This window comes from Muscardinus avellanarius (genome assembly GCF_963383645.1).
Source record: "Muscardinus avellanarius genome assembly, chromosome: 4".
Taxonomy (NCBI): domain Eukaryota; kingdom Metazoa; phylum Chordata; class Mammalia; order Rodentia; family Gliridae; genus Muscardinus; species Muscardinus avellanarius.
Genome location: NC_137789.1, coordinates 128,050,491 through 128,073,766, shown reverse-complemented (window position 1 = coordinate 128,073,766; position 23,276 = coordinate 128,050,491). Strand labels below are relative to the sequence as shown.

The following is a 23,276-nucleotide window of genomic DNA, read 5'->3' as shown; positions in this document are numbered from 1 at the left end:
TTAAGAGGAAAATTTATGGCACTGAGTGCTCACATAAGAAAAACAAAAAATCTTCAAATAAATAACCTAATGGCACACCTCAAAGCCCTTGAAAAGCAGGAACAATTGAACCACAATGCCAGTAGAAGACAGGAAATTATTAAAATTAGAGCAGAAATTAATGAAATAGAGAATAAAATCAATACAGAAAATCAACAAAACCAAAAGCTGGTTTCTTAAAAAATTAAAAAGATAGATAAACCACTAGCCAACCTAACTAAAAAAAAAAGAATCAACCCAAGTTATGAAGTTAAGAGATGAAAAAGGAGACATTACTACTGACAGTGTAGAAATCCAGAGTATTATCAAAAACTACTTTGAAAAACTATACTCCAACAAAATGGAAAATCTGGAGGAATTTGACAACTCCACAGATAAATATAACCTTCCTAAACTCAGAAGATATAGAACACTTAATCCAACCAATCACAATCAAAGAGATTGAAAAAACAATAAAGAGCTTAACATCAAAGAAAAGCCCAGGACCAGATGGTTTCCCAAGTGAATTCTATAAAACCTTTCTAGAAGAGGTAACCCCAATACTCCTCAAACTATTTCATAAAATAGAAAAAGCTGGAACTCTTCCAAATACATTCTATGAAGCCAACATCACACCAATACCCAAACAGAATAAAGACAGTTCAAGGAAGGAAAACTACAGGCCTATATCTCTGATAAACTTGGATGCAAAACTATTAAACAAAATACTAGCAACACGCATTCAAAACCATATCAAGAAAATCATACACCAGGACCAGGTTATTCTTCATCCCAGGAATGCAAGACTGGTTCAGCATACAAAAATCAATGCATGTAATTCATCATATAAACAGAATCAAAGACAAAAATTACATGATCATATCAATAGACACTGAAAAAGCATTTAATAAAATCCAGCATCCATTTATGATAAAAACACTGCAGAGAATTGGAATAGAAGGAACATATCTGAACATCATAAAGGCAATCTATAATAAGCCCACCATCAACATCATATTAAGTGGGGAAAAACTTCAAGAATTCCCCCTAAAAACAGGAATGAGACAAGGATGTCCATTATCACCACTTCTCTTCAATATAGTACTAGAGACTCTAGGCAGAGCAATAAGGCAAGAAAAGGAAATCAAAGGAGTACAAATAGGAAAAGAAGAACTCAAACATTCACTATTTGCAGATGACATGATACTATATTTAAAAACCCAACACATTCAACCAAAAGGCTTATAGAACTGATCAACAATTCATCAAAGTGTCTGGATACAAAATCAATCTTAAAAATCAGAAGCTTTCCTGTACACCAACCATAAATCCACTGAAAAAGAAATTCAGAAAACACTTCCACTCAGGATCTCCACCAAAAAATAAAATACTTAGGAATAAACTTAACCAAGGATGTAAAAGATCTCTACAAAAAAATTATAAATTTTGAAAAAAAAATTGAAGAAGATCTTAGAAGATAGAAAGATCTTCCATGTTCATGGATTGGCAGAATAAATATTATTAAAATGGCCATCCTCCCAAAAATGATCTACAGATTCAACACAGTGCCCATTAAACTACCAAGATCATTTCTCACAGACATAGAAAAATCAGTCCTTAAATTTATCGGGAATAACAAAAAGCCCAGAATAGCCAAGGTAGTTCTCAGCAACAAAAACCATGCAGGAGGAATCACAATACCTGACTTTAAACTCTACTACAAAGCCATTGTAATAAAAACAGCATGGTACTGGAAAAAAAAAACAGATACATAGACCAATGGAGCAGAATAGAAGACCCAGAAACAAGCTCACATGCTTTCAGCCAATTGATTTTTGAAAAAGGGGCCAAAAACATACACTGGAAAAAAGATAGTCTGTTCAACAAATGGTGTTTGTAAAACTGGTTAACCATATGCAGACAATTGGAAATTAATCCCACTTTCTCACTCTGCACAAGAGTTAATTCAAGATGGATCAAAGACTTGTAAATCAAACCAGAGACCTGGAAGCTCCTTGAAGAGGGCATAGGTCCAACACTGCAACACATAGGCACAGATAAACACTTTCTCAACAAGACCCCAAAGGCACAACAAATTAAAAGGCGAATCAACACTTGGGATTGCATGAAACTGAAGAACTTCTGTTAAGCAAAGGAAATTGTCAAGGACCTTAACCGAGAGCCAACAGAATGGGAGAAGATTTTTGCCACCTACACATCAGATATAGGACTAATATCTAGAATATACAGAGAATTCAAGAAACTCAACACTAAGAAAACAAAGCATCCAATAACAAAATGGGCAAGTGAACTAAATAGACACTTCATGAAAGAAGAAATTCAAATGGCCAATAAATGCATGAAAAAATGCTCAACATCATTGGCAATCAGAGAGACGCAAAGCAAAACTACTCTGAGATTTTACCTAACTCTAATTAGAATGGCAGTCATTCAAACACAAACAACAACAGATGCTGGCGAGGATGTGGAGAAGTGGGAACTCTAAAACATCATTGGTGGGATTGCAAATTAGTGCCACCACTTTGGAAAACAGTATGGAAAATCCTTAGAAGAATGGGAAAAAATCCACCATTTGATCCAGCAATACCACTTCTGGGTATCTACCCAAAAGAAAGGAAACCAAACAACCAAACTAATGCATGTGTATCTATGTTCATAGCTGCACAATTCACCATAGCCTAACTATGGAACCACCCAATGTGTCCATCAATAGATGAATGGATTACAAAACTGTGGGATATGTACACAATGGAATTTTACTCAGTCATTTAAAAAAAAACTCAATTATATCATTTTCAGGGAAATGCATGGAACTGGAGGACATTATCCTAAGTGAGATTAGTCCGTCACAAAAAATAAGAAATCAGATATTTTCCCTCATATGTGAAAGCTAAGGAGAAATGGGTCATAGGAGGAACTCTAGATGGAAAAGGAAATCCTATAGGGGAGCAAACAAGACAACCTAAATGAGGAGATGTGAGGGAGGGAGAAGGAAATTCTCTAGAACACACAATGTACTTAAACATATCGAAGCCAACCACTAAGCCAAGCAAGGGAAGGAAGGATGGGGAGTAAATGGGTGGGAATTGGGTAGGGGTTAAATCGGTGAAGTGTACATGTATGTACACACAAGTTTTTTTTTTTACCACAATATGATGTATGAATATAATGCATATATATATATATATATATATATATATATATATATATATATATATATATATACATATTGCCCAAACTAGGAAGTATAGGGGATACCAGAGGGGCTCCAAATAATGGAAAGGTATTCTCAGCAAAGTTTGAATGGAAAGATAGGAGAGGAAGAAAGCTGAACTTGATTAATGAGGGTCTACATCCGTATATGTGTAAAAGTATGAATATAGCATGGTTACCCTGGACAATCATTGGTGGGGGGTGGGGAAAGGAAATCGGGGGTAGGGGGGAGAGGGCACCAAGTATAGTTTAAATGTATACCATTTATTTTCAATAAAAATATGTATAAAAAATTCAAACACTAGAAATACTTAAATTTTAAATATTTAATATTTTAAATAATATTTTATGTTGTAGCTCTTCCATATATTTCCTGCTCTCATCAAGTATCTTCCAGGGAGTCATAACAAAATATTTAAAAATATTTATCTAACAAGAAAGTGTTTTGGACAAAGCAAAAGAACACCATAAATCACTGGATGTTCACAATCCTCTGGATTTCATTGATAGTTTTCTACTAAAAATGGAGCAAGTAAAATATTAATATCACCTCAGTTATTTTTGTGGTTCATTGAATAATTCTAAATTGACTAGATTAAGCCAATAATTCTATTTTTTATTTTTATTTTTTATTGGTGCAATGTATTCATACATCATAATGGTATAAAGAAAATACTTTTGTAGACATACATGCACACATCGCCCAGTTAGCCCCTACCCGATCCCCACCCCGTTCCCTCCCCATCCCTCCTTTCCATGCTTGGCTTAGTGGTTGACATCTAGTTTTATAGCAATTTATCCAATATTAATGATGATAATCTCACAAAACAGTTTCATTTGTCAGATACCAAGCTTTTGATGACTAAAAGATAACAGTTCAATATTTCTTTTTGCTTTCTTTCTTACCAGAGAATATTTTTTCTTTTCTTTTTTTTTTAGGTGAAGCTATCATACATTTATTTATTTATTTTTCAGAAAAAAACTATCCTGATATGGAATATGGACTCTAGATACCCAAAACAATCTCAAAGAAGAACAAAGCTAGAAGATGTATATTTTCTGATTTCAAACCATATAAAGCTACAATAATTGAAACAGTGTAGTACTGTTCCAGAGGCAGATATATAAACCAGTGGAGTTAAATAAAAGCCTAGAGCTAAATTCTTCCCTATATTGTCAAGTTATTTTTTTTCTACAGCTCTTTTATTTGGCAATATAAGATTTTCTTTTTTTATTATTATTTTTTTAATGGTGCACTGTATTCATCATAGTGGAATACAAATTTTTGTAGACATACATGCACACATCACCCAGTCAGCCCCCACCCGATCCCACCCCATTCTCTTCCCATCCCTCCCTCCCATGCTTGGCTTAGTGGTTGACATCTAGTATTATAGCAATTTATCCAAAATTTAAAATGATAATCTCACATAACAGTTTCATTTGTCTGATACCAAGCTTTTGATGACTTAAAGATAACATTTCAATATTTCTTTTTACTTTCTTTCTTACCAGAGAATATTTTTTCTCTTTTTTTAGGTGAAACTATCATATATTTATATATTTATTTTTCAGAAAAAAAATCTATCCTAATATGGAATATGGACTCTAGATACCCAAAACGATCTTGAAAAAGAACAAAGCTAGAAGATATATATTTTCTGATTTCAAACCATATAAAGCTACAATAATTGAAACAGTGTAGTACTATTCTAAAGACAGATATATAAACCATTGGAGTTAAATAAAAGCCTAGAGCTAAATTCTTCCCTATATTGTCAAGTTATTTTTGACAAGGTTTCCACGAACATTTGGTGGTGGAAAAAATAATCTTTTAACTAAATATTGTTGAAAAATAATAATTACATGGAAAAGAATAAAATTGGACCCTTACCTAATCCCATATACAAATATTAACTCAAAATAGATAAAAGACCTAAATATAAATCTTAAGATTATAAAATTTTAGAAGAAAATCTGGGTCATAAAACCTCACAACACTGAAATTGGCAGTGATTTCTTGGATATGATTTCAATGGCACAGGCAACAGAAGAGTATACAAACTCCCTAAAAAATATTATATATCCAAAGACAATGTAAACAGAGTTAACAGTTACTAATAGAATGGGATAAAATATTTCACAAATGCTATATCTGAAGGTATATTAATATTCCAACTAGAAATCCTAAAAATTAACAACAATAAAGGCAAACAATACCCTTTACAGATAGGTAAAAGATAAACATAAGTAATGAATCACCACAGATAACCAATCTTGGTTGTCTGTTGGATGGAAAATCTTGTTTCTCTAGTTCTGGTGTGTGTTACCTATTTCTTCTTTGTAGTTAATCTCTTTGAGTATTTTCTCTAGCACTGGTTTTGAAGACATAAATTCCTTCAGTTTCTGTTTGTCATGGAAGCTTCTTATTTCTCCATCTAATTTGATAGAAAGTTTTGCTGGGTAGGAAATTTTTGGCTGGAAGTTGTTTTCTTTCAGAATTGGGAATACGTTACTCCAGGCTATTCTGGCTCTCATAACTTGGTTTGGGAAGTCTGGAATGATTCTAATCGGTTTGCCTCTGAATGTCACTTGGCCCTTTGCTTTTGTTGCCTTTAAGATTCTCTGCTTGGCTTCCACATTGGTCATTTTGACAATTATGTGGCGTGGGGATCCTCTTCTCCGATCCTGTCTAAAGGGAATTCTATAAGTTTCCTGGACCTGTGTATCAACCTCTTGCTTTATGTCTGGAAAATTTTCTGCTATTACTTCCTTGAAGGGATTGGTTTCACTTTCTTTTCCCTCCTCTATTCCAATTATTCTTAGGTTAGCTCTCTTAAAATGGGCCCATATTTCTTCAATATCAGATTCCTGCTGTTGGATATTTTTTTCTAGATTAGAAACTATGCGTTCATTTTTGGAATGATCATCTTCTAAGAGCGAGATTCTGTTCTCCATGTGTTCTAATCGGTTGTTTGTGCTTTGAATTGAGGCCTTTACTTCATTAATTGCATCCTTTATCTCCTTTTGGCTCTCTCTGAGTTCTTTTCGAAGCACCTCTATTATTTCTACAGTTATTTTCCTGATTTGCTCTTCTAGAAATCTCTGATTTTCTGTTTTATCGGTTTCTGATGTTGTGGGGTTGTGGGCATTCATTGCTCCAGTATTATTCCTCTTTCCCAAATTTCGGAAGTTTGTGCCTTCTCTGGGTTCTTCCCTTGGGTCACTATGACTTCACTTAAGGTGTTCAGGATCTCGAGTCAGTAGTATCTCAGACCCCACTACTCCTTTACTGGGTTGTATCACAGAGTCTCCGACCCAGAGAGTCAATAGAGGCTGCTTTAGACTCTGGGAGGTGCCAGGTTGCACGTTCTCCTATGGTGTGATATCTCTGCCACCGCCCCTCCTCCACTGGGTCAAGTCCCAGGGAGTACAGTACTGGGATTTCTCCTCTGTGGCCCGCAATTTGACTCACTGTTCTAGAGTACGCAGATGTAGCTGTACTGCTTTGCTGAATTTGCTGCTGCTGCCGCTGGTGGCAATATGGCGCCACTGCTACACCCTCCGCCATGGGGCTGGTGTTTTTCTTCTTGGTTTTTATTTCCACTCTGAATCCCTGCAGCGTGTTCTGAGCTCAGCCACTGGGAGCTTTAGATGCAACCAGCGCCGAGAAATCCCGCCTGGCTGTTCCGCAGCGGCTCACCTCGGCTTGCTGTAGCTGTCCGGTGAACTCCCCGCTGCCGCCGGATGTATGGAGCTGCTGTCGCGTCTGTGGCTCTGTTCTCAGTCCGCTTTCTCTCTGGAGCCTGGTGATTTTTTTGTTTCTCTGGTGATGGTGTTTTCTGGCTATGAAAGGCGCTGATTTTGTGGTAATGGAGATTGGTTGTTAGCGGAGCTCTTAAGCCCCGCTTTTCTCGGTCGCCATCTCAACTTATTTTTGACAAGGTTTCCACGAACATTTGGTGGAAATAATAATCTTTTAACTAAATATTGTTGAAAAATAATACTTACATGAAAAATAATAAAATTGGACCCTTACCTAACATATTTACAAATATTAACTCAAAATAGATAAAAGACCTAAGTATAAATCTTAATACTATAAACTTTTAGAAGAAAATCTGGGTCATAAAACCTCACAACATTGAAATTGGCAGTGATTTCTTGGATATGATTTCAATGGCGCAGGCAACAAAAGGGTAAACAAACTCCCTAAAAAATAAAAAAAAATTGTATATCCAAAGACAATGTAAACAGAGTTAAAAGTTACTGATAGAATGGGATAAAATATTTCCAAATGCTATATCTGAAGGTATATTGATATTCCAACTAGAAATCTTAAAAATTAGCAACAATAAAAGCAAACAATACAATTTAGAGATAGGTAAAAGACTAACATAAATAATGAATCTCCACAGATAACCAATTTTAGTTGTCTGTTGGATGGAAAATGTTTCTCTGGTTCTGGTGTGTGTTACCTATTTCTTCTTTGTAGTTAATCTCTTTGAGTGTTTTCTCTAGTGCTGGTTTTGAAGACATAAATTCCTTCAGTTTCTGTTTATCATGGAAGCTTCTTATTTCTCCATCTAATTTGATAGAAAGTTTTGCTGGGTAGGAAATTTTTGGCTGGAAGTTGTTTTCTTTCAGAATTGGGAATACGTTACTCCAGGCTATTCTGGCTCTCATAACTTGGTTTGGGAAGTCTGGAATGATTCTAATCGGTTTGCCTCTGAATGTCACTTGGCCCTTTGCTTTTGTTGCCTTTAAGATTCTCTGCTTGGCTTCCACATTGGTCATTTTGACAATTATGTGGCGTGGGGATCCTCTTCTCCAATCCTGTCTAGAGGGAGTTCTATAAGTTTCCTGGACCTGTGTATCTACCTCTTGCTCTATGTTTGGAAAATTTTCTGCTATTACTTCCTTGAAGAGATTGTTGATCCCTTTGGTTTCACTTTCTTTTCCCTCCTCTATTCCAATTATTCTTAGGTTAGCTCTCTTAAAATGGGCCCATATTTCTTCAATGTCAGATTCCTGCTGTTGGATATTTTTTTCTAGATTAGAAACTATGCGTTCATTTTTGGAATGATCATCTTCTAAGAGCGAGATTCTGTTCTCCATGTGTTCTAATCGGTTGTTTGTGCTTTGAATTGAGGCCTTTACTTCATTAATTGCATCCTTTATCTCTCTTTGGCTCTCTCTGAATTCTTTTCCAAGCACCTCTATTATTTTTACAGTTATTTTCCTGATTTGATCTTCTAGAAATCTCTGATTTTCTGTTTTATCGGGTTCTGATGTTGTGGGGTTGTGGGCATTCATTGCTCCAGTGTTATTCCTCTTTCCTATGATTTCAGAAGTTTGTGCCTTCTCTGGGTTCTTCCCTTGGGTCACTATGACTTCGCTTAAGGTGCTCTGGATCTCAAGTCTGTAGTAGCTCTGACCCCACTACTCCTTTACTGGGTTGTATCACAGAGTCTCCGACTCAGGGAGTCGATAGAGGCTGCTTTAGACCATGGGGGATGCCAGGATGCACGTTCTCCTATGGTGTGATATCTCTGCCACTGCCACTCCCCCACTGGGTCAAGTCCCAGGGAGTACAATACTGGGATTTCTCCTCTGGGGCCCGCAATTTGACTCACTGTTCTTGAGTATGCAGATGTAGCTGTACTAGACTCGATGAATTCACTGCTGCTGCCGCCGGTGGCAATATGGCGCCGCTGCCATGCCCTCGGCCGTGAGGCTGGTGTATTTTTTCTTCTCTGGTTTTGAGTTCCACTCTGAGTCCCTGCAGCGTGTGCTGAGCTCAGACACTGGGAGCTTTAGATGATCCCTGCGCCAAAAGATCCCGCCTGGCTGTTCCGCAGTGGCTCACCTCGGCTTGCTGTAGCTGTCCGGTGAATTCGCCGCTGCCACCGGCAGTATGGCGCTGCTGCCGCGTCCTCGGGCGTGAGGCCAGTGTATCTCCTGTGTGGCTCTGAGCTCTGTTCTCAGTCTGCTTTCTCTCTGGAGCCTGGTGATTTTTTTCTTTCTCTGGTGATGGTGTTTTCTGGCTATGAAAGGCGCTGATTTTGTGGTAATGGAGATTGGTTGTTAGCGGGGCTCTTAAGCCCCGCTTTTCTCGGTCGCCATCTTCCCGGAAGTCTCGATAACCAATCTTAGTTGTCTGTTGGATAGAAAATCCTGTTTCTCTGGTTCTGGTGTGTGTTACCTATTTCTTCTTTGTAGTTAATCTCTTTGAGTATTTTCTCTAGTGCTGGTTTTGAAGACATAAATTCCTTCAGTTTCTGTTTGTCGTGGAAGCTTCTTATTTCCCCATCTAATTTGATAGAAAGTTTTGCTGGGTAGGAAATTTTTGGCTGGAAGTTGTTTTCTTTCAGAGTTTGGAATATGTTACTCCAAGCCCTTCTGGCTCTCATGACTTGGTTTGGGAAGTCTGGAGTGATTCTAATTGGTTTGCCTCTGAATGTCACTTGGCCCTTTGTTTTTGTTGCCTTTAAAATTCTCTGCTTGGCTTCCACATTGGTCATTTTGACAATTATGTGGTGTGGGGATCCTCTTCTCCAATCCTGTCTAGAGGGAGTTCTATAAGTTTCCTGGACCTTTGTATCAACCTCTTGCTCTATGTTTGGAAAATTTTCTGCTATTATTTCCTTGAAAAGATTGTTAATCCCTTTGGTTTCACCTTCTTTTCTCTCCTCTATTCAAATTATTCTTAGGTTGGCTCTCTTAAAATGGGCCCATATTTCTTCAATGTCAGATTCCTGCTGTCGGATTTTTTTTTCTAGATTAGAAACTATGTGTTCATTTTTTGAATGATCATCTTCTAGGAGCGAGATTCTATTCTCCATGTGGTCTAATCAGTTGTTTGTACTTTGAATTGAGGCCTTTACTTTATTAATTGCATCCTTTATCTCTCTTTGGCTCTCTCTGAATTCTTTTTGAAACACCTCTATTATTTCTACAATTATTTCCTGATTTGATCTTCTATAAATCTCTGAATTTCTGTTTTACAGGTTCTGATGTTGTGGGGTTATGGGCATTCATTTCTCCATTGTTATTCCTCTTTCCCATGATTTGGGAAGTTTGTGCCTTCTCTGGGTTCTTCCCTGGGTCACTATGACTTCACTTAAGGTGCTGTGGATCTCGAGTCTGTGGTATCTCAGACCCCACTACTCCTTTACTGAGTTGTATCTCAGAGACTCAGACCCTGGGAGTCAATCGAGGCTGCTTTAGACCATGGGGGGGGGTGCCAGGTTGGGCGTTCTCCTATGGTGTGATATCTCTGCCACCGCCACTCCCCCACTGGGTCAAGTTCCTGGGAGTACAGTACTGGGATTTCTTCTCTAGGGGCCCCAATTTGACTCACTGTTGAGTGCACAGATGGAGCTGTTGTGGACTCAGTGAATCGCTGCTGCTGCCGCCGGTAGCAATATGGTGCTGCTGCCGTGCCCTCGGCCGTGAGGCTGGCGTATTTCTTTTCTGTTTTTGAACTCCACTCTGGGTCCCTGCAGGGTGCGCTGAGCCCAGCCCCTGGGAGCTTTAGATGCTCCCTGCGCCGAAAGATCTGCCGAATCCCGCCCAGCTGTTCCGCAGCAGCTCACCTTGGCTCGCTGTCCGCCGCTCCTCTCTGGAGCTTGGTGGGCTGTTGACTGTGTTAGTCTGGTGCCGTCCGGTGAACTTGCCGCTGCCGCCAGCAGTAAGGCGCTGCTGCCGCGTTCTCAGGGGTGAGGCCGGCGTATCTCCTATCTGGTTTCTGAGCTTCGCTATGAGTTCCCCTCCTCCCTGGAGCCTGGTGCTGCCAAGCCAATAATTCTTGACAAGCTTTTTAGTACCTTTTGTACATACCATTCTCCACTAAGCATAATGGAAAATATAAAATTAAATTATTTTATAGTTAGAATACATTGACCCTTTCTTTAGATAAAACTGAGGAGAAGAAGTATGAACCCAGCAGGTACAATGTAAATAATTTATAAACAGGTAAAAAATACAAAACATCATGCCCAAAATTATCATTGTACACACTGTCTGAGAAAATAGAAAATAATGGTTTATTTTTCATATATAAAGGTATCACTGACAACCTTATGAGTATGTAAGGGAGGGGACCATGGTAGTGTTGGGATGAGATTAGAAGGGAACCTTACCAAAGGGTGTTGGGTGGAAATATGAATGTATCTCCTTGGATCTTATATCACACCAATTAATTCTAAAAGTTTGTGTCTTATATCACACCAATTAATTCTAGAAGTGCATGTGTGTGTTTGTGTGTGTGTCTGTGTCTCTGTGTGTGTCTGTGTGTGTGTGTAAATGAAAAAAGTATATAGAAAAGGAATAAGTCTGTAGAAAATAAAATTTGGGCCAAGATTTGATCTGCCATGCCATATATTAGTTTCATCTAACACTGCACTTTTCAGGTTCTGTGTTTGCTAACCTTATAACATTGTGAGTTATTTTGGATTCACTGTCATTACATATGCTGGCAAATTAACATATAACAGAAGCGATTCATTCCTAGGAAAAGCACAACCAACCCTTGGTGTTTACTTATGATAACTTAGTCGTTACTGTAAGTGATTTGTTTGTCGCTGGGACAGAGACAACAAGCACTACTCTGAGATATGCTCTCCTGCTCCTGATGAAGTATCCACATGTCGCAGGTATGACCATAGAAGAGGGGGATTTGAATTTCAGAAATGTTGGGGAGAGGGTACTAGTGTCCACATCTTGTCTTAGAAAAGCTTCACTATTGATCCTTCTGGGCCTCCAGCTGCAATCTGCAGGATGCCTGAGAGAAGTGATGACTGAATGGCAGTAGAAAAAGCAGTAATACCCTGAAAAGCCTGAATTTTGTAGGAGGGCTCTGTGGCTAGTTCAGCCAGAATGAATGGACAGGGTCTGCATACTATTTTCATTCCAGAATGGTCACCATGTTCAGCAGATAAATTCTTAAAGACTCCTTTTCTCATTCTGATAATTCTAATTCTGGGGCAAGAAAAAGTAAACCCCTTCCTGAAGCATAAGTGGAAACTCCAGAATTTAGTATACAAGAGACAGTTTCCACTCTGAGAAGTAATGTAAAAATATATTCATAAGAATGGTATGTTTATTTAGGCAGTAGATGTTCCTAAATAATTCTATGTATTATTCTAGCAGTCTGTTTCTCTGAAACTTGTTTGACAAAACAAGAAAAAAAATTGAGGGATGATGGTCAAAAATTTTATCTTTTATGAATTTGCTTTACAAGTTGACTTTTAGAGAGTTCCATATGTGTAATATATCAGAAACATACTATTTTCCATTCTGTGCCTGCATTACACTAAGATGAAAACAAAACATAATTATTAATGGCATTAGTCTTTAAGGTTGGATGGGGGCAGAGCAGTAAACATCCAAGAAGTCTTCACCAAATTTCTGAAGCACAGAGAGTAAATGGAAGGGTGACAATAAACTGAGCAGGGAAGATGGTGTAATCTAAACTTCAGAAGAAGATTTACAAAGAAAGAAAGCAGTCTGTGTCCCTACAATACACAGACGGATCCCTGTTTGGAAACAATAGGAGTAGATGTCATAAAGTTATAGAACAAGGTTGAAAAAGGAGGTTCTCCTTTTTTACGTTCCTCCACAACTCCATTTACTTAAGTGACTGATTCCTCAACCCCTACCAGAAAAATATAGGGACTTCTTCCTGATGCTAATGGAGCCTGGGGATGCCTATATTCAGAGTTGTGGAGAAAGGGTAAGGTGTAGGGCTCAAAAGATGGTTCGGTAAAAATCTATTTCTTGAATTTGGAGACTCTGAGCTCTTTCTACATTTTGCTTCCTGAAATTCAGCAACCAAAATCATCCTCCATAGAGTGAAGAGCTGTGGAACAAAGACCTTCACATTTGACATCTTAGTAGAAATTTTTTTCCAAGTGTCCAACACAGTGAATAAAATACAGACACTGTCCAGGACACAGGGTCCTGGAATTCCAGATCACCAAGATTGAAGAGAAAATCATCAAACTTTCAAAGAAATATCCCAAGTAATATATGAAAATTATGATTCAGAATAGTACCAGAGTTCTCAAGAATAACCAACATCTTGCTGTCAATGCAAAAGGAAATTTTTAGGCCTGCACATTGGCAAAAAAAATGTTGGGCTTTTTCTATCTTTCTCAGAAAAATACTGGAAGATGCACTGCATCCAAATGTGTGATACCCAATTAAAGGAAACTGTGGGCTCCAGGAGTGGGGATAGCTCGTGGGAAAGACCGAGAGTTTCAGGGCATCTGCCAGACACCAAGCCTGAAAAAAAAAGCCCACTTCAGAATCCACCAGATGGATGATGCAAGTGTGAGGGCAGACACCAGGAACTAAGGTGAAGTAGCTGATGGTCTGAGGCTCTGCCATAACTGGGTAGCTAGTCCTAGGAGTTTGAAACATCTACCTGAGCATTAGTAAATATTTCTAACTCAAGAATGGAAAATTGTGATCTGATATGGAGAAATTGGATTAAGCTCAATAAAGTACCAACAATGAAACCACATCAGAGTTTTCTACTCAGCCATAAAGAAAAACACAGTTACGTCATTTACCGGGAAATAGATGGAGCTGGAGAACATTATGCTAAGTTAGATTAGTCCATCACAAAAAATAAGAAATCAGATGCCTGCTCTTCCTAATATGCAGGAACTAGGAAGAATAGGAGGAACTCTAGACAAAGAAGGAATTACTATAGATGAGCAGATAAGGCAACCTAACTGAGGGGATGGGAGGGAGGGAAGAGGGAAATCCTCTAATGTACATGATGTACTTTAACAAACATATCAATATTAATCACTAAGCCAAAGACGAGAAGGAGGGAGGGGGAGGAAATAGGGTGAGAACTAGGTAAGGGCTAATTGGGTGATGTGTGCAGGTATGCCTCCACCATCTCATAACCCATTAAGATGTATGACTACAATGCACCAACACAAAAATTTATTTTTTATTTTTTATTTATTTTTTAATTTTTTATTGGTGCACTGTATTCATAGATCATAGTGGGATACAAAAAAAACTTCTGTAGACATACATGCACACATCGCCCAGTCAGCCCCCACCCAATCCCCACAACATTCCCTCCCTATCCCTCCTTCCCATGCTTGGCTTAGTGGTTGACATCTAGTATTATAGCAATTTATCCAAAATTAAAAATGATAATCTCACATAACAGTGTCATTTGTCTGATACCAAGCTTTTGATAACTTAAAGACAACATTTCAATATTTCTTTTTGCTTTCTTTCTTACCAGAGAATATTTTTTCTTTTTTCTTTTTTAGGTGAAACTATCATATATTATATATTTGTTTTTCAGAAAAAAATCTATCCTAATATGGAATATGGACTCTAGATACCCAAAATGATCTCGAAAAAGAACAAAGCTAGAAGATATATATTTTCTGATTTCAAACCATATAAAGCTACAATAATTGAAACAGTGTAGTACTGTTCCAGAGGCAGATATATAAAACATTGGAGTTAAATAAAAGCCTAGAGCTAAATTCTTCCATATATTGTCAAGTTATTTTTGACAAGGTTTCTACGAATATTTGGTGGAGGAAATACTAATCTTTAAATATTGTTGAAAAATAATAATTACATGAAAAAGAATAAAATTGGACCCCTACCTAATCCCATATACAAATATTAACTCAAAATAGATAAAATAGATAAAAGACCTAAATATAGATCTTAAGACTATAAACTTTTAGAAGAAAACCTGGGTCATAAAACCTCACAACATTGAAATTGGCAGTGATTTCTTGGATATGATTTCAATGGCACAGGCAACAGAAGGGTATACAAACTCCCTAAAAAATAAAAAAAAATATTGTATATCCAAAGACAATGGAAACAGAGTTAAAAGTTACTGATAGAATGGGATAAAATATTTCCAAATGCTATATCTGAAGGTATATTAATAGTCCAACTAGAATCCTAAAAATTAACAACAATAAAGGCAAACAATACCCTTTAGAGATAGGTAAAAGACTAACATAAATAATGAATCTCCACAGATATCTAATCTTAGTTGTCTGTTGGATGGAAAATCTTGTTTCTCTGGTTCTGGTGTGTGTTATCTATTTCTTCTTTGTAGTTGATCTCTTTGAGTAATTTCTCTAGTGCTGGTTTTGAAGACATAAATTCCTTCAGTTTCTGTTTGTCATGGAAGCTTCTTATTTCTCCATCTAATTTGATAGATAGTTTTGCTATGTAGGAAACTTTTGGCTGGAAGTTGTTTTCTTTCAGAGTTTGGAATATGTTACTCCAAGCCCTTCTGGCTCTCATGACTTGGTTTGGGAAGTCTGGAGAGATTCTAATTGGTTTGCCTCTGAATGTCACTTGGCCCTTTGTTTTTGTTGCCTTTAAGATTCTCTGCTTGGCTTCCACAGTGGTCATTTTGACAATTATGTGGTGTGGGGATCCTCTTTTCTCATCCTGTCTAAAGGGAGTTCTATAAGTTTCCTGGACCTGTGTATTGACCTCTTGCTTTATGTTTGGAAAATTTTCTGCTATTACTTCCTTGAAGAGATTGTTGATCCCTTTGGTTTCACTTTCTTTTCTCTCCTCTATTCAAATTATTCTTATATTAGCTCTCTTAAAATGGGCCCATATTTCTTCAATGTCAGATGCCTGCTGTCGGATATTTGTTTCTAGTTTAGAAACTATGTGTTCATTTTTTGAATGATCATCTTGTAGGAGCGAGATTCTATTCTCCATGTGGTCTAATCGGTTGTTTGTACTTTGAATTGAGACCTTTACTTCATTAATTGCATCCTTTATCTCTCTTTGGCTCTCTCTGAATTCTTTTTTAAACACCTCTATTATTTCTACAGTTATTTCCTGATTTGATCTTCTATAAATCTCTGAATTTCTATTTTATCAGGTTCTGATGTTGTGGGGTTGTGGGCATTCATTTCTCCATTATTATTCCTCTTTCCCATGATTTCAGGAGTTTGTGCCTTCTCTGGGTTCTTCCCTGGGTCACTACGACTTCACTTAAGGTGCTGTGCATCTCGAGTCTGTGGTATCTCAGTCCCCCCTACTCCTTTACTGGCTTGTATCACAGAGTCTCAGACCCAGGGAGTCAATCGAGGCTGCTTTAGACCATGGGGGGGTGCCAGGTTGGGCGTTCTCCTATGGTGTGATATCTCTGCCACCGCCACTCCCCCACTGGGTCAAGTTCCTGGGAGTACAGTACTGGGATATCTCCTCTGGGGCCCACAATTTGACTCACGGTTGTTGAGTGCGCAGATGGAGCTGTAGTGGACTCAGTGAATTCGCTGCTGTTGCCGCCGGTGGCAATATGGCGCCGCTGCCACGCCCTCGGCCGTGAGGCTGGCGTATTTCTTCTCTGTTTTTGAGCTCCGCTATGAGTCCCTGCAGTGTGTGCTGAGCCCAGCCCATGGGAGCTTTAGATGCTCCCTGCACCGAAAAATCTGCCAATTCCCGCCCGGCTGTTCCGCAGCGGCTCACCTTGGCTCGCTGTCTGCCACTCCTCTCTGGAGCCTGGTAGGCTGTTGAGTGCGTTGGTCTGGTGCCATCCGGTGAACTTGCCGCTGCCACTGGCAGTAAGGCGCTGCTGTCGCGTCCTCAGCCATGAGGCTGGCGTATCTCCTCTGTGGCTCTGAGCTCCATTCTGAGTCCCCCTCCTCTTTGGGGCTGGTGCTGCAAGAGAAGATGGCTCTCTAGCTGCAGCACTGCAGTCTGGTTTCTTTCTGGTGTCCCATTTTGCCAGTCCTCTTTTTCTCTGTGCCTTGTAGTTACATTCTTTTGTTTCTCTGGTGATGGTGTTTTCTGGCTATGAAAGGCGCTGATTTTGTGGTAATAGAGATTGGTTGTTAGCGGGGCTCTTAAGCCCCGCTTTTCTCTGTCGCCATCTTCTCAGAAGTCCCAAAAATTTTTAAAAAAAGAAAAAGAAAAAAACCATTAGTATTTATCTCATCAGGATGAGGTAAACAATGGATATTGATATAACCAAAATTCATAATCTAATATATTCTGGTAAATGGAGTAAGGAGAAGCATATATTTTTTATATATTTGTGTGTTTATCTGTTTGTGGATGTGTTTATATATAATGCATTGAGGTAGAGATGAAAATTTTCACTTCCTCATACCAAGAAATGAAAAAAAAATTTAAGTGAAAGAATCATTACTTAAAAATATGTATATAAATTTCAGGAAAAGCTGTTCATCCTATCAGTGGTAATGTTTGGAATATAAAAGAATGATGAGAGCACCACTGCAAATCTCCTCCATACACACACATAACACACACACACACACACACACACACACACAACACAAACATTTATAAAGATTAACTATGATTTGATTTTAAATCTATGTACTATTTTCATAAAAATTCAATATTATATTCCACTCTTCTGCTAAAACTATTTTTTACTTCTGTTTTTTTTTTAGAACTTGATTACTTATCTTTATGGGTATCACTTATGCTAATTTCTAAGTGCTGGTGTATAAGACTGCCTAGTTTGTCAGAAAGTGATAGATATTTTTATTACAGGACCTCTCTTTATGTGTCTAAATGTAATTGGGAGCATATGATTCATAATGCTTTATCATGCTCCACATAACAAGGAAGTGCTATAACAAATGTGACACTTTTCTTATATTCATCAATTCTTGCTTGTGAACTAGCTAAAATTCAGGAAGAGATTTACCGTGTGGTGGGCAGAGATCAGAGCCCCTGCATGCAGGATAGGAGCCATATGCCCTACACGGATGCTGTGTTGCATGAGGTCCAGAGGTACATTGACCTCATCCCCACTGCCATTCCCCTGAGATGAGATTTTGATGTATTGATTAACTATGTCTCTGTGCACCAATTACTCATTCCTTAAACACAAAACAAAGATTAGCCTCGTTGATCTCTGTGATCCTTTCATTTTTAAACTAGCTATGATTCTTCCCTATAAGAAAGAAAGTTCCAGGCAGGAGCCTCAGCTTAGTCACAAGAAGCAGGAGCAGAATGGGAACAGTCTCTTGACTCAGTAGAGAGTAAGCTTGTTTTACTCGAGGGATATTTGTTATTAATCTTGTTTTACTCTAGGGATATTTGAGTCAGACAGAAAATTACTGGTTATCTTGATCTGGATGAAGGGCTTGCCAGGACTTGGGATCACCAGAGTTCTAAAGGTTACACAATCAAACTTTTCTGGCCTCCATTTTAATCTACCGCTGCTCTAATTATTAACTAATGTTTATTTTGAATGCCAGTGATTAAGGTGGATAACCAAGTACTGAAGCATAGTACACAATCAATAACTGTTGGTGAAACCAGCTAAAGTAAATGTTGTGATTGGAGCTCAGTGTGTGAGATACAGGGGACATGGGTTCTAGCCTCAACTCTACCACCGGCATCTCATCCTGTGTACTTAGTCAAGAGATTGCATGTTCAAGTAAAAACTTCCTTAGCCCTAAAATGGAAATAATTTTTACCTTAGGTGAAGGAAAGTGAAAGAATAAACAATGAAACTTCTTTCTATTCACGTCCTTGTCATTATTTATTATTTCTTATATTCTTGATGATAGCTATTCTGCCTGCAGTGGTGGAATCTCAATGTACTTTATATTGCATTTCTTTCTCTCTTTTTCTTTTTTTTCTTTTTGGTACCAAAGATTGAACCAAGTGCTTTCAAACCTCCAAGCTGCACCCCAGCCCTATTTTTTAGTTTTATTTTGAAACAGGGTCTTGCTAGACTGATGACAGTATCACTACTTTCTGAGGCTGTCCTCAAACCTGCAATCCTATTATCTCAACCTCCCAAGTACTGGAATTGCAAGTGTGTACCACCACACCTGGCTTAGATTTAGCTTTTTTTTTTTTTTTTTTTTTTTTTTTGGTGGTGGTACTAAGGGTGGAACCCAGAGGCTTTCTACCTCTGGGCTATACTCCCAGACCTTTTTAAAAAGTATTTTATTTGGAAACAGGGTCTCACTAAGTTGCTGAGAGCCTCACTAAGTAGCTGAGGCTGGCTTCAAACCCGTGTGATCCTCCTGTCTCAGCCTCCCAAGCGCGGGGATTACAAGCATGCACCACCACACCTGGCCTTAGATTTAGCATTTTTATAAAGGCTAAAGATGTTGAACATTTTTTCAAATTTTTATTTGCCATTGGTATTTATTCTTTTCAGATAGTATTTTCTATTTACATTTAGTTATCATGTATGCTAACTTACAGACATATGCTAATGTAGGTAATGCCTAGTTTATAGAAAAGTAAAAAGCATACATACTATGGCAACTCTCTATATGTCCATGTGTACTTCTGGGCATATAATTTATATTTATAATGCTGTTCAGACATCATCATTCTTCATGTAGCACTGCATCACTGTAATGAGTGTACCAATTTTCTTCTAATCCATTATTTCCTCCATGTGTCTTACCAGCTAACGTCTAAGAAGAGATCAACTATGTGACTGGCAGCCACCAGAACCCCTGAGCACAGGACAGGAGTGCTACACCCTACACAGATGATGTGCTGCATGTGAGCCATAGAGACATGATGCCTTCCCCAGCAACCTGCCCCATTCTGTGACCTGTGATGTTAAACTCAGAGACTACTTCATTCCCAAGGTAAGCTGCTTTCTCTCTTGCTGCACTTCAGTGCTCTCAATATTCCAAAGTTCACATCATGAACTTGATGGGGATCAACACAACACGAGAAAAGTTCAAAATAGTACGTTTGGCTGCTTAATGGACTTTGTTCTCTTTCTGCTTTGGACTATACATCTTTTTTTAAAGTATGCTTTTATTGGTGCATTATAATCATACATCACAGTGAGGTTCAAAGAGATATAAGCATATATATACACACAGCACTTGTGTTTTCCTCCAGATCCCACCACACTCTCGCCCTTACCCATATCTGTTAGTGAGATTGGTAGTGATACCCTCATATATGAACATAGCATTATTTGAACTATTTTCTTCATCAGTCCTCCTTTTTTCCCTTACCATTTTTCTTCCCAGTTACCTTCCCCTAGTCTACTGATATTTCCTCTTTTTATCTAAAATAAGTTTTGTTTTGTATTTCTCCAGCTTCCACATAAGAGAGAAAATATGTAACCTGTGGTCTTTTGTGTGTGTGTGTGTGGTACTTGGGTTCCTGGAAGCCCTTCTACCCTGGGCTACACTCCCAGACCTATTTTATATATATATTTTTTATTTTGAAATAGGGTCTCTTAAGCCAGAAAGGCTGGCTCCGAACCAACGCGATCCATCTGTCTCCTCCTCCCAAGCACTTGGGTTACAAGCGTGCACCACCACGCCCGGCTGACCTGTGGCTTTTTAAAATTTGCTCGTCTAACTTAGAATAATAATCACTAGTTTCATCTATTTTCCTGAAAATGACATAAATTTGTTATTCTTCATGACTGAGTAAAACTCTATTGTATGTATATACCACATTTTCTTTATCCATTCGTGTGTTGGCAGACATCTAAATATGAAGCTATTGTAATCCCTGCGCTTGGGAGGCGGAGACAGGAGGATTGCGCTAGTTCGAAGCCAGCCCCGCTGGTTTAAGAGACCATGTTTCCAAAAATAAAAAAGTATAAAATAGGTCTGGGAGTGTAGCCTGGAGGTAGAAGGGCTTCCAGGAACCCCAGTACCACCACCAAATATAGATAGATAGATGATGATGATGATGATAGATAGATAGATAGATAGATAGATAGATAGATAGATGATAGATAGATATTGCTACCCATCTCACTAAAGAGCGTGGAGAGTGAGAAGGTTGAGATATGGAGAGAAATACACCAATAGATGTATCATAAATCCTTCTAAACTAGCAAATGCCTTTTATTAAATAATGTAAGTAAAAGCAGTGGTTTAAAACTGATTATGATAAACTCCATTATCTAGCTACCTAGATAATGTAATGGCCAGCTTGGGCTTAAGGTAAAAGTAACATCTTGATTTAATATGTGCTAAATATTCTGCTGTTAAGGTAATCTGTAGGTAAGACACCATTTTAGATTTCTAAATTACAATTACTTGCAAATGAATAAAATTGCTGTACATTTATTTTTAGGCTATTGGTGCATTGTAATCGTACTTCATTATGAGGTACAGAGTGGTAAAGACATACATGCACACAGCACTCATTTGGTCTTCCCCTTTCACACCGTTCCTTCCCCACTCCCCTCTCTTCATGTTCAGCCTAGTGACCGACTCTGATATGCTTGTGAATGTACATCAGGCTTGTTAGGGTGATTCTTTCTCCTTCCCTCCCATCCCCTCAGTTAGGTCACCTTCTTTACTCACTTAAGGTTTCTCTTTTTGTCTAGAGTCATTTCTATGTCCCATTCCCCCCACCCCCAGCTTCTACATATTAGGGAGAACATCTGACTTTTCACTTTTTGTGACTGGCTAATCTCACTTAGTGTAACGTTCTCCAGCTCCATCCGTTCTCCTGAAAATGACATTATTTTATTCTTCCTTATGGTTTAGTAAAGTTCTATTGTATACATATCCCTTAGCTTTTTATCCATTCATAATAACAATCTATAAATTCCAGACTGTCTACAACAGCAGTTTTTTTCTGCACATCCTAGCCAGGACTTCATTTATTGTTTTATTAAAAGGACCATTATTGCTGAGGTCATCTGATATCACCTTATGTTTTTGATGGACAATTCCTTGATAATTGCTTATGTTGAGACTTTTCAGCACTACAATTTTGGCAATACAAGGTGCCCTATACCCATGTTCAGTGAAAATTTACTGTTGTGTGCTGTTGCTGTTTGACCACTAGAGAGCGATACAAGCTCAGGTTTGTCCCTAATCCAAAATTGGTGTACTCAGCAGGAAATAGGAAAGAATCTGAAGAAGGCAGTATACATGCAACAGTCTCTCTGGAACCGAGATAACATAAGACACACCATTTACAGTCACAAGACTGTGTTTACACTATAGAATTTTTTTGGCTCTGGAGATATCACCATAAAGGGACCAGCCCCATGACTGCCCCTCATGGGACATGGATTCATTTCTAAGACCAGAAGATTAACCTAAGCAATTTCCATTGTAATTTTTAGCTTTATAATTTCTTTTTTTTCTATTTTTTTATTGGTGCACTGTATTCATACATCATAGTAGGATACATACTTTTGTAGACATACATGCACGCTTTTCCCAGTCAGCCCCCACCCAATCCCCACCCCATTCTCTCCCTATCCCTTCCTCCCATGCTTGGCTTAGTAGTTGACATCTAGTATTATGGCAATTTATCTAAAATTAAAAATGATAATCTCACATAACAGTTTCATTTGTCTGATAGCAAGCTTTTGATGACTTAAAGATAACATTTCAACATTTATTTTTGCTTTCTTTCTTACCAGAGAATTTTTTTTTCTATTTTTTAGGTGAAACTATCATATACTTATATATTTATTTTTCAGAAAAAAATCTATCCTAATATGGAATATGGACTCTAGGTACACAAAACGATCTTGAAAAAGAACAAAGCTAGAAGATATATATTTTCTCATTTCAAACCATATAAAGCTACAATAATTGAAACAGTGTAGTACTATTCTAAAGGCAGATATATAAACCATTGGAGTTAAATAAAAGCCTAGAGCTAAATTCTTCCCTATATTATCAAGTTATTTTTGACAAGGTTTCCACGAACATTTGGTGGTGGAAAAAATAATCTTTTAACTAAATATTGTTGAAAAATAATAATTACATGGAAAAGAATAAAATTGGACCCTTACCTAATCCCATATACAAATATTAACTCAAAATAGATAATAGACCTAAATATAAATCTTAAGACTATAAACTTTTAGGAGAAAATCTGGGTCATTAAACCTCACAACATTGAAATTGGCAGTGATTTCTTGGTTATGATTTCAATGGCACAGGCAACAGAGGAGTATACAAACTCCCTAAAAAATAAAAAAAAATATTGTATATCCAAAGACAATGTAAACAGAGTTAACAGTTACTAATAGAATGGGA

General features: G+C 37.9%; 1 pseudogene across 1 annotated transcript in view; it reads left to right on the top strand.

Moving 5' to 3' along the window:
* Window positions 1-23,276, top strand: part of LOC308261938 (cytochrome P450 2C25-like) — a 39,760-nt pseudogene that overhangs the window by 14,415 nt on the left and 2,069 nt on the right. The window contains exons 5-8 of the transcript in view: window positions 3,610-3,784; window positions 11,768-11,909; window positions 17,940-18,069; window positions 19,823-19,880. The product of the transcript in view is annotated as a cytochrome P450 2C25-like (transcript). The remainder of the gene's footprint in view (window positions 1-3,609; window positions 3,785-11,767; window positions 11,910-17,939; window positions 18,070-19,822; window positions 19,881-23,276) is intronic.